The 13,086-nt window shown below is 37.2% G+C and overlaps 1 protein-coding gene across 3 annotated transcripts in view; it reads right to left on the bottom strand.

The window, feature by feature from the left end:
- Nucleotides 1–12,292, bottom strand: part of LOC129729730 (uncharacterized) — a 78,604-nt gene extending 66,312 nt beyond the window's left edge. For all 3 annotated transcript variants that reach the window (XM_055688519.1, XM_055688520.1, XM_055688518.1), the window contains exon 1: nucleotides 11,701–12,292. The gene's annotated coding sequence lies outside the window, so the exon portion shown is untranslated. The remainder of the gene's footprint in view (nucleotides 1–11,700) is intronic.
- Nucleotides 12,293–13,086: the final 794 nt, after the last annotated feature.

The following is a 13,086-nucleotide window of genomic DNA, read 5'->3' as shown; positions in this document are numbered from 1 at the left end:
CAACGGCTCAAATATCCTCGATATTCACTTTTCGTCAACGCGGGTGTTCGAGTTGATGATGAATGATCAAGGAAACCTGATGAGAAGGAAGCATTCTACGCGCAGCTGGAGCAGGTCTACGATAGCTGCCCGCGACGGGGTTGGGCTAGAAAACCTGACGCGTTTTCACACATCATCTATGCATTGATTTCAAATCAGTCTACAACACAACCGATCGAGATAAACTATGGCAGATTATATAAGACAACGGATTTTCGGGCAAACTAACGCGATTGGTCAAAGCGACGATGGGACGAGTGGTGGTTAGAGTTTCAGGGGTACTCTCGAGTCCTTTCAAAACTCAAAAAGATTTTGAGGCAAGTAATGGTCTTACGTGCTTACTGTTTCATATTTTTCTGGAAGGTGTGATAGGAAGAGTTACTTGTGCTTACTGTTTTATAATGCACTGGAAGGTGTGATTAGAGGAGCAGGAATTAACACGATTGGTGCGATATCTCAAAAGTCGGTTCAACGGTTTGGTTTCCCCGACGATATCGGCATTGTGGCTCGAACCTTTTCGAAGATAGCGGTACGTACATTGGACTAAAGGCCGAACGGACTGGCGGACGAAGTACATGAAAGGAAGAGATTCAAGACAAGACAGTGCTAACCTCCCCCCTCGAATACAAGTCGACGGTTTTGTGTGCCTGGGCTCACTGGTAACTTCCGACAGCGATACCAGCGGAAGAATTGATCGGCACATTATGACAGGAAATCGTACATACTTTGGTCTCCAGAGGACGCTCCGATCAAGTAAAACTCGCCGCCGGCCAAACCAAGTTGACCATCTTCAAGACTCTTAGCATATCGGTAGGTCTCTTCAGCCATTAAGGAAGGTGTTGCATACCATCTTCGGTGGACTGAAGATGGAGAACAGAACGTGGAGGAAGCGAATGAACCATAAACAGAGGAAGCTGCTTGGGGAGCCATCTAACGTCCACATCACTAAGTTTGGCAAGTTCGGGGGAGGGGACATGTCGTAAGGCTATCGCTTGTTACAGCTGGTTCTTGAAACCAATCCGACAGAGACGACGGAGATGTCCACAACGGGTGAGGTGGATCGATCAGGTAGAAGACGACCTACAGACCCTATACAAACTGTAGAGCTGTCAAACTGCAGCCATGAACCAAAATATCTCGAAATCGGTAGCTCTTGAGAAGATTATCACTATCTAGGATCAGTTAGAATTATCCATATTTTATTGCGAACAGAAAATAATATAAACAGGCTTTAAATACAAAACTTTAGTAACTATTTCAAGCATCTCCATCTAATACTATTTCTAAAATAGTCACTATCCTCCAACATCTCACAAATGAAGTGAATTTAAAAATATATGAACAATTTTCTGTAAAACTGTATAAAATAAACGCGTATTTTTGAGAAAAATTAATAGACCATCGTTTTTCCATTCTTTGCTAACAATGTGTGGTATATACCGAAGTCGTGTGCAAAGTTTCATCTAAATCAAAGATTACCAAGCAGAGATTTCCAATAATTTTGACTCTTTCTGGGTAAAATTAATCTTTTCTATACTTTTGATTTGTGAGCTGTAGCTAAAACTGTTATTTTTGGAAGAAAACCATGCTGCACATTTTGCATCCAGCACATTAAAAATGGTTCGTAACATCTAGCTTACCGATATTGGAAAAAGAAAACTATCAATATAACTGTGATTAACCTGCTCGTGCAGGTTTCATTAAAAAAAATTAGTTAACACGGGCACGGTGCTGGTGTTTTTGAAATTTTGACCAGACATTCTGGATGTCATAACGAATCGAATGGTGTACTCAGATTCTTTGGTGCATTTTTTTTATAATAACGATCTGTGGGAGCACCGTGCGGGTTTATTAAAGCAATCCGGAGACTTTACACATTCTATTCTTCTAGCTGAATAAAAGAGCTCTCTGGTGAAACTCCACATACAAATCCTAAGTTCACACGCGAAAGTATATAATCAATGATTGTGTAATTTTATTCTGTTTTGCTCTAGGCCTGAAGGATGTGTGTTTCAAATTTAATAAAAAATATACTACCTACTTTCACACAATATTTATGAAGCTTGAAATTAGATTCTCACTCTGCAATTGCAGTCGGCTATCAAATCCATCAGCAAAGGTTAAGTTTATGAGAGATGCAAAGGCTCATGCTATGCTTTTTCATGGTTTAGCTAAAAGGAAAAGGTAATTCCCTTGCAAACGGATATCATGTATTGCGCTGCTCACGATCATCATTATGGTTCCTTAGACGATAGATGGATAAAAACAGCGATGACACGACAACACAGTCACTCCGCAAAGTGGTTACCTGCTCACATTGGGTCATGAACTTTGCGGTAAGCCGAACTTCACTTTGACTCGAACAAATAGTGATCGAATAATCATCATCAATCCATGTTATAGAAAGTAATATTCACTTAACAAGAACATTTAGTTGCAAGTATTTTTTTCTCTGAGTCGTCGGTGTAACAAACCATAGGTTGCCAAAAATCAGTCAGCCCTGGCCCCTGTTCCTCACGTTTTCTGCTTCTCATTGGCTTTACGTTCGAAATTGAATATTTATGACTTCAGGGCGTACACACGATTCAGCAATGATTTTGAGTGACTTGGGTAGCAATGAACTTCGAGGTGCAATATCACCATGGACTGAAACGTTCTAATTGGTAAAAGGTACACAAGAAGAAACTATATTCGAATTCAACAATAGTTCACAACAAACACCAAGCGAGTCTTTTTTCATAGATTACGTGAGTCGTGTGCAAATCGGTTTTAAGAATTCTATTTTCAGAATTTTATTCAATTATTTCTCTTCTTTCATTTCGGCTTTCTACAAACGTTCAGTCACCGCTTGGTAAGCCATTGAGTGTTTTATTTACCCTTCCATTGAATGTATACAGACGCCACCTTGCTGAGCTTGGTAAACAGCGAATCAACTTCTGGGGCCAAATTCGCACTATTTTTGCACTAACAGCAACTGTGTCCTATGGTAAACACAAACTCAGCTTTAAAACGAGAAAAAGTTGTTGTTACTACGCAATGTTTAGTCATGAGTAACAAGTTTGTTAAAAGATTTTAGTAAGGACTGTTTAACATATCAAAAAATTACTCGATGGTTTCCATTTAAACATAATATTAAAGCCCTCAAAGGCGTGGCAATCACGATATACCAAAGAAAATTAAGGTGTATCAATATCAAACGTTTTCACGTTAAATAAAAAAAATCAATCTACACAATCTACTTTTCTTGTAAATGATTATTTTGCCACATGATCTCTCCCACCGTTCAATTCCAACCTACCGATTGATTTATTTCGTATTACCTTGCTGCTTCGCACCTACGTGATCATTGAACTCTCTCGATTTACTCAGGTGTGTTGTTTACTTTCTCGTATTTTGTACCTTTCCTCAAACCCACAATCTATATAACGAGCCGAAAAAAAACCCTAAGATTGCCGCCAGCCGCAGCCTCAAGTCTATATACGTGCAGTTTAATAGGAACTTGAGAGCTATGCGAAACAATGCTGTAATATCCGCCAGTAGCAACCACGCGCTTCGTTCCTCGATTAATTGTTACAAAAGCTTGGGAAAATTAGCTACCAGGGCGTCTAATGGAAAAATTGGTTAAACAATTTATCAATAAACAGCACAATTCTGCACAGCAAGCGCCGATAATCTGCAAAGGCAATGATTGGCCTATTTCATTTACTAACGCATGTGGGCATCGTCGGCGACATGTACTAAACGTTTTTTTTTCGGTTTTTTGGTAGCAACTACGGATTGCATGGGATGAGTTGGATAATAAGCAGTTGCATGAAAAATAAATTCAATGTTTTTACTTTGAGATAGCAGACACATTAACATGAAAACCAATTATACACTTGGTTTCGACGGAGGAACAAGCCATATCTTTGTCATAATCCGCAATTACTTCTGTCCGCCGTTCCATGCTCCTAATGATTGTGTTTCTGATACAATTGATAAATTTGATTAGGAAAAGTAAAAATTGGAAACAGGTCATATTGCTTAATAGTTTGGCTATCTTTACGAATTGCCCAATATAAATACTATCGAATGCCGAATACTATTTGTTTTACTCCATAGCATAAGCATAAGTGTTTTACTTTCCTACGAGGTAAACACCTAGTTATTTACTTGCCTACTTTTCATTATAGTTTTTATACAACTTTTGGTCATTGAGCTCTTTCAAATTTAGAACATATTACCTACACTTAGTTTCACATTATCCAATGTTTTGATTTCAATACCTGATAGTTTGGCAAATGCTAATACCTACCTTCTTTCTTTTATCCACATCTAAACGTATTTTCTCGGATGTATTACCGTCGTGCGAGGCTGACATTTTTTCTAAGTTTTTCAATTTAATATTATTTTAACTCATAGTCTAGTAAATTGAATTCAATTGTTATTTATATTTAACGCAGATATGCATGAAACATTTATAAATTATTTGAATTGAGTTCATTGAGAAACAAAAAAAATGTTCATAAATTATGTTTGTTGGTTTCGACTGAGGGCAACTTTTGACAATGAAAAAATCGATACAAAAAGACAATTTTACTGAATCACTGAACTAAATCGAATGTCTTTTCAAAAAATGGCCCTTGAATGTATACCTGAAACTATAGTATATTTCCGGAAATTATTGGCCTTTCAGCGTAGGTTCGTAGTACGAACTTCGTAGCATACAAACACAAACATAACCTTGCAATGTGGCTGACTTCTTCACCATGTCATTGGCTCCAACTGCCTGCCGGAAGATTCTCAGCTTGAGGTAGCTAAGCACATAATTCAACATTTTTCCGGAGAAGCTCCAGCGTTCCAATCGTCTAATAACTTGAAGGGGATACTCGCTATTGTGACTTAATTGAATACTTGCTAGCGGCAGAGTTGCGTAGTCGATTTTGGCAGTGTGCCATCAACATCGGTCTAAGCGGAAGCAGTGTTGGTTGAGACGTTCCATTTTTTATGACTGTTGTTATATAAATATACATATAAATATATATACAAGTGAGTTTATTGATTAAACTGGTCAACACAGGTTTTGCCCTGCAGCTCAAACTGGAAAAAGGTTATAGCTTTTGTAAATTTTGGCGCTTCGAAGTCCGTCAAAAGGCCGCAGAGTAATTGCTTGCCGAGTTCGTCGCTTCTACGGTTGCTGAGGGGAAACCTTATTTAAGTCTCTAAAGACTTTACGCACTGCCAAGGCTACCAAGGCCACTGGCTAAGGGCACCAAAATTCACAAGAACGGTTAAAAAGCTATTTTTCATTTATTTCCAGCTTGAGTTAACAAATGGTCGACGAAAGCGATTTTTTTTCCAGCAATCTCTCGAGCTATAATAGCTTTTTAAGCGCTCCTCTAATTTTTAGTGCGCCTGGCCAATTTGGAAGTGCGAGATGTCTTCAGAAACTCAAATGAAGTTTTCCCGTAGGCAAACGTGGCGAGCAATCACTGCAGCTTCTTGACACCCTTATGAACTAGAGCATCAATACTCAAAAAATGGTTAAAAAACTGTAATCTTTCTTTTTTTTCAGTTTGAGTCCTGGGACCATTTTTTTTTTGCTTTTGTCGATCAGTGTTATCAAACTATCTTTTTTTCTTTTCTGTATAATAGCCAATCACTGCACCAGAAACATTGATCTATTGTGACGTTACCATATAATTACTTTTATTATCAATATCACTATTGAGAGTGACAAGAGCTAGTTACGTTTATATTAAGGGTTATATACCTTTTTAGTTTATGAAAAATCGAAAAAAAAATATGGCATTATCTCGAAGTACAACTTCTTGAGAACATTTTCCTAAATTTTCATAAAGATCTGAGCAATAGGGAGAAAGTTAGAGCGATTTGGAGCGCGCCTCGTCACGGCCGCATAATCTCAACTTGAAACTTTATACGCGTTTATCTCGGAATGGTGTTTCTAAGAAAATGACTTTGCTGTGTTTACGATTGCGGTCAAACTACTGAACCTATTTTCTTCTTCTTTATTTTTAAATGTTTGTTATTGAATTCCCCGGTCGTTGAGCGATCCTTTTTTTGATACACGAAGTTAAACTTTATTGAAAAAAAAATTATAAATGCGATTTTTAACGCTCAAATCAAGTTTTTTGGGAAAAACGTTCCTGTGAGCACTTAAAACCGAATACTTATGAAAATGATCCTTCAGATACCTGGCACACTTTTAAACTAATGAAACAATATGATTTTTTTTATTTCAGTTGATCTGTTGGGTTTTTACCGTAAACACCGCAGACCTCTGCAAAAACAGCGTTTCGGGGAAACGGCCATTACTCCACAAATAATTAGTACAGTAAGGTCGCTTTTTACGCGGTTGTTTTTTTACGCGGGTTGCTTTCCTCCATTTCTTAAAAACGGTACAAGATATCGACCTCATTTCAATCACGTTTTCCGTTTTAGGCCACGAGTGATCATATATCAGTTTTCAAAAAAATTCACAATTTTTGGTGTAAATACTCAAAATTTAAAAAATTGCATTTTGGTCTCTAGATTGGCCACTATCATATTCAAACGAGATTTGAACGTTTTAGGACGGTTTTCTTTTTTACATTTGCAATTCAAAAAAGTCGTTTTTTTACGCGGGCCCATACAAATTTGGAACGCATCCCCCGCGTAAAATACACTAAGGTCGCGTGTATTGCTTTTGAACAAATGTGTTTTTTGTTGTTGATTAAAAGTACTTCCAGAGAGTAACTACTTATATGCAATAAAAAAAGGTGCTACACGCCGAAAAAATCCAAACTCAGCTCTTCTTTATCGAGCAAAAAGGTACATAACCCCTTAAATTTGCTTGTGTGTATGATTTTCTTTTAAGTTTACTGATCTACAATACCAAGCGTCGTCTAAATGGAAATTGCTTTCTTTGTTCCTATAAAACTTGTGTTTCCAGTCGTCTACATTTATATGACAAATTTCAATTCACCTAACATTTTTTGTGAAACCTTTGTTACTATGAACTAATTCTTAAATCTTGACTTGTTGCCGATTTACTGAATTTATCTGGCTTTGTTGTCGTAAAGATCGAAAAGAAACCCCATATTTTCTTTTCAAACAGCCGTGTATGGACTTTATTATTTATATTATTTTTGTTCTAGTATAATACACGCCACCACGCTAACGAGAAGCTTCATTGACTTGCTATGGGATATTGAAGTTACGCCTGGAAATGGCGTTTGTTTGGCAGTATTATATAATTCTCGTTTTTTTGGCAATTGATCTTAAAATAGCCGGGGATATAAAGAGTCCAATGTTGTTATGTATTCGGCTCCATTTTTAATCAGTAATAATATTTTTCAGAAACCGGTCCATGGTACTAACCTGGTCCACAAAAGAAACTATTTCTCAAAAACACTATCCAAATCGACCCAAATCGCTCCAGTCTAGTTTATATTGCGAAACTGATTTATGGCTTGTATTTCGTTAGCTTTGGACGTTCGCACAATCAGACAGCCTTGGGGCTTCAGGCAGCCATTCAAGCAATTTGTATATTTTATAAGAATAAACAGAAACCAAAAAACAAAATGTGGTCAAATAAAATTACCTGCTTTTTATTATAAAACAATTTTTAAACTAGAACCACAAAAAATCTAAATCGTCCATCAAACCAAAACCAAAACTTTGAAATAAGTGCGAACGTTACAATATTTGATTCACTCAATGTGTGAAATTGGTGATTTTGTCAGAGTGTTAAGCCACCCACTGTCAGCGGATAATTGAATAAATGGCACCACCAGCTTTGCAATTTCTTTTAACCAGAAATTTTTTGTTTCAGTGACTTCAAAAGATGCTGGCAGAAGCTAATGATATATTGGTCTACATGCTAGGCTGCGTGGAAATAAGTTTGGCAAAAGATGAGCTGTAATAATTTCAGACAGGCGGCATTTCTTTGAAATAAAACCTCAACACTCGGTTATTAAGTCGTTAATATGATTTCCTATTATATTTTAACATATGAAATTGGTAAACGCTTGTGCAGATAATGTTTACCAATCCATGCAAACGTACATCAAACACGTTTTAGGAGCTCCGCAAGGCCAATCGAAGTTTCGAAAATAAAATTTCGGTACCTCAAATGGTTGGAACGAATTCTATTTAAAGTTTTTTGGAACATCACGCAACCATGCATAAAATAATTTCTTAAAGAACTCTTTATCCGTACGTGTAACTTTAAATACAAAATTTATCTGAATAGGGCCGAGTGTTGTTGTTATTCCCGCATGTGTGTGTAAGTATGTTGTTCATATGTCACAATCTAACACACCTTTCCTGCAGAACTGATTATTCAAATTCGGCGTTATCAGGCAAAATAAAAGCTCACGAGCTTCCTATGTATTATGCCGAACAGATTTTCGATTGACTGCTTGAATTTCTAGATATTGACCAAAAAATATTTAATAACATTGATCTTCTTGAGCATTTTTGAACTCTCCCAATCACGAGTTAATCTCTCTCTATTATTGGTCAAACTCTCTCTTCTCTCTTTTTTGCTCTCCTTCCTCACATCTCTTTGTCTTTCTCTCTTTTTTCTCTCTCTCTCGTTTTTTATCTCTCTCATACACACGCTTTATCTCTCTTTGCTTCTCCCTTCTTATTTGTAACTGTCTGTTTCTCTCTCTTTTCATATCTTACTCTCTCTATGTGTTATTATTATTATTTTTTTGATACTATTCATCTAACATTAATTGAGGACCTAACATTGATGAACATAAAAAGCCTAACTAGTCTACATAAAAACACTAACATACGTACCTACGCGTGAAGATGAATTTCGGCGAGAATGTTCAAGGCATCGATTCTGCTTTTTAGTAGCTTTGACACAAAAATCGCCTGTGTGATAAAGCGCCGTCGTTCAAGTCCAAGAAGCTGGCAGCAGTCTTCATTACGTGGCAAGTCGGAAGGATTGTTCCATGGAAGGGTACGGAGAACGTAGCGAACAAGTTTCCTCTGAACTGCTTCGAACCTAGCAGTCCAGTAAACATGATGTGGACACCAGGCGACAGCACTTGGTTCGAGGATCGATCGGACCAACGAGCATATACAGAGATCGAGGGCATAGTGGATCCATGTAATTTGCAAAAATTTTCTATTCGCTTTTGAGTTTACTTCAGTTCGTGTTTAAAGTGTGAGAGCACTAGCGAGCATAATACCCAGATCACGAACTTGAGTTACTCGCTGCAAAGGCTATCCTACTATGATGTAGTCAAATACAATCGGTGTCATTTTACGTTGGAAGGATATAAAGCTGCATTTGGAAATGCTAACAAAGCAGTTCACCATCCTCTAAATTTCGACACAGTGTCTAAGGCTCGTGATAATTTTATAAATTTTAACATCATCCGCCAGATTTAAGTATTGTGTCGATTTCATTGATAAAAAGTACTTATAGCAATGGTCCAAAATTGCTTCCTAGGGGCACTTCAAAAAGATTGAATAATGTCTGAGATTGAACAAAACCGATTTTAACATATAGCTCTCTACGAGATAAATAGAATCTAAACCAGGTGACAAAAGCGGGAGACACGCCAATTTTCTCCAATCTTGCTAGGAGAATACCATGATCCACTCGATCAAACGCAGCTTAAAGATCCGTGTAAAGAGCGTCATTTTGGGCACCAGCATCCATGGTTTTGAAACTCGTGGAGATGAATTGAACAAGGTTGGTAGATACAGACCGCTTCGGAAACAATCCATGTTGATCAGTAGAAACGTAGTGTCTGACGAACAAATAAAGGTTTCTCGTTTATGCCAGAATCAATGTGAAAACTCTACACAGAATTCGATCTTAATTCGTATGAAACTAAACAAGAGTATAGATTTCAGAGTATGTTGAATTTTGAGATATAATAACAAAGTGCAGAAGTTATAATTCATTCATATAGATTTTTTTATAGAACATAACAGAATTTCACATAAGCCCTATGTAGAAAAACTACAAACTGGAGTGATGTGATGGTATAACAAAGGTACTCTTCACCGCTACGAGTGTAAATCTGGTTTTTTACATATGAACTATTCGAAATGCAATATAGAATATAAATTAACTATTATAAAAAATAAAAAAAATACAAACTTCAATCGTAGAATCAAGTAAAGGTGATATTGTAAAGATTTGTTGTCAAGACTACGTTTGCTCTATCATATACATGAACTCTATCCACACAAAAAATGTATTAGACCTAACAATATGGTAATGAAGGAGCCTGCACCACATGGTGTATTGTTTTCGAACAAACCCCTTATAAAGATATTTTTGTTTTGAAGAGTAATCATGCATTCCATTATACTTCATTTCGATTTCAACCTGTATGAGTGTTTGGTGGTATTTCATCATACCGCGTTCCAAGTTTGTTTTCATCGAAACAAACTGAAAGTAAACCGAAACATACTTTTAGTGATGATTTTACTATTTAAAGATTTGACATGGATTTTTTCGCACTTTAAGTTCTATCATCAGATCAAATGTAGTCAACCGTGATAAATCACAATCATTAGTTTAATTATCACCAAAGCATCTATTGGGGGTTCTAAAACGTTTAAATTAAAAAAAAAAGAAAAATGTTACACCTTCATTGGAAGCATAGGCTTCATATTCCATCCGGTCAACTGCGCAGAATACTTGGAATACATGATTACCAAATCAATTTGGTCAATTTGATACTTCACTTCTCATCCCTGAAAATTGCCTAGAAAATGTTTTAACACATGTATGATAATTGTTAACTCAACCATCACATGCGACGTACAACCATGAAGTAATCATTACCAAAATTTACACAAAATCATACCAAATTCACACTTTTCGAAACGCAGCTTTGAAGAGGCAAAGTAATATCTGTGTAACTTTCAGTCTAAAGCCTCAATCACCCTCATCTCCCTGTTCTCTAATTTAATCTTAAAACGTCTAAAATACTAGTTTACAATCTATTTAGTTACGTAGCGTTAGTTCCCATGCATTGCAGAGAGATGCATGCCTATTCGATGACCCGATTTTTCAGTTCCCTCCAAGCATTCCAAGCACGTTGACTATCAATGACAAAAAAATGGAGCGCATCCAAACCCGAAACAAATCATAATTACCCCAGAAGACAACCCATGTTTGTAGTGGCAACCAAAATCGTACAGAAGTTTTCGGAGTATACAAAAAGTGATGAACGTGCTACCCAAAACGAGAGCACCGTATAGTAAGCGGATGCTCAATAACACTAATCGCAAAAGCAACAAGGTCAACTTGGAAATTGTCACGCATCGTAACCACGCCGAGAAATCAATCTGCGTGAAGCGCGCTTCCAGTTTTGGTAACGTCTTGAATAAAAATTAAACTGACAGCTTGTAAGAGTTGCAGGAATCGTTCGGCTGGCCATGTTTTTAAAAAAATCATTATTTACCTATTGCTGCTAAATTGCTTTATTCAATATTTCTTGAGCTCTTAGCTTGTGACAAGCGATTCAAACGATTGCCTCATCGTACTGCAATCCAATCACCTACGATATATTCTCATGCCATTAGCCTTCCAGTGAGCCGTAAGGCATTCATCGCATAATTTAGCGTGATGTGGAATGTGCTCAAAACGCTATTCAAGTCTGCGCTCGGCTCTAAAATGGTTGCAATCTTACAACTTACCTTTGAGGCCGCCTTTACTACATCATAGTTTAACCCGATCCAAACCGCTATGAACACTACGACAGATGGATTAGCAGAAATTCCAACCGCTCAGAAAAATCCTTCGTGGGCTACTTTTTTATGGTGTTTGTAAAGTTACCCGCACCAAAAAGCTCACTATATGCTGTGCGCTTATTACACGTATTTTAACGTTTTCTTCTTTGTACGCTGACTATCCCAGAGGAGACAAATTGGTGACGATCACTTCTATCACAAAAACAATTCGCTGCTTAACCGCACTTGAATATAACAGTAAATTATACCACAAACCACTGTCAATTATTACGAAGGACACTTGATTTTTCCTGCCACGGAAACTTACTTTCTGATAACTTCTTTTTTCTTTTCGTTCAACGACACACCAGCACCTGATAATCCCAATAAGAATTTATAACACAGTTCCCATGAACGCTAATAAGCTAGTCAATTCGACCTCTGCTAAAAAAAATCATCAACTGCACTTCATCATACTAGGACCCGACACAGCAGAATAAGATCCCAAACATGCCTAGACCGTTCAGCAACCACACAACAACTGGTGGTGAAATGGAACTTAAACTACAAAGGTGTAGCGCGAAGAGTCTTTTCGAGCATTTTTTTGTTCGTGCAGTCGTAAAAAACAAGACATCTTATAGCAGTCAACCCTCAAGAAAACTGGTTTTGCGGTAGACCAGCTCATGTGGTGGTGAGAAACATAAAAATACCTTTGCCCAGCATAAGTGTGTTCGTAAATGACAGGTCCAAACCACTCGCCACAACCCCCGGAACTAGAGCTATGTGTGTGAGCCCGTGCGCGATCAGACACCGTAAAACGAATGAACCTCACCTTGGCGATCGGATCGTACAGGTGAAGTCGCTGTTGTGAAAAACGCTTGGATGAACGTAGCTATGCTGTATGCTGCCAGATGGAGAGCTAAGACGTTTTTTGGCTGTCCGTTAAGTTACAGTAGATGCATAGTGGAATGGCCGCATAAGAGGTGCTCTTTTCGAGTTGCATTTTTTAATTTCATAATTTGCGCATTAATCAATTCTTCAGAATATATCACCTAAAATAAATTGTTTGGATACACGCCATTTAACAAATTGTTGTTATTAGGATTTTACAAGATTCAAAAATTCAATACATGTTGTAGCATGTTTCGGGTCATCAAACTTGCATGATATATTGAATTCTCTTAATTTGCAATAAAACTTTTTCATCAAAAACAATTGATGATTTGACCTTACAATAAGATTCCAATCGGGTTAAATCATGGCTGTTCCGATCAATTATCGAAAATTTTTAAATGACATGAAACAGTAAGAAATTTCAAATTAGCCATAACAAATCGAAATTCTTAGAAAAAA

This window comes from Wyeomyia smithii, chromosome 3 (genome assembly GCF_029784165.1).
Source record: "Wyeomyia smithii strain HCP4-BCI-WySm-NY-G18 chromosome 3, ASM2978416v1, whole genome shotgun sequence".
In the NCBI taxonomy this organism is placed as follows: Eukaryota; Metazoa; Arthropoda; class Insecta; order Diptera; family Culicidae; genus Wyeomyia; species Wyeomyia smithii.
The sequence above is the reverse complement of the archived record's forward strand: the minus strand, read 5'-3'. Positions and strand labels throughout refer to the sequence as shown.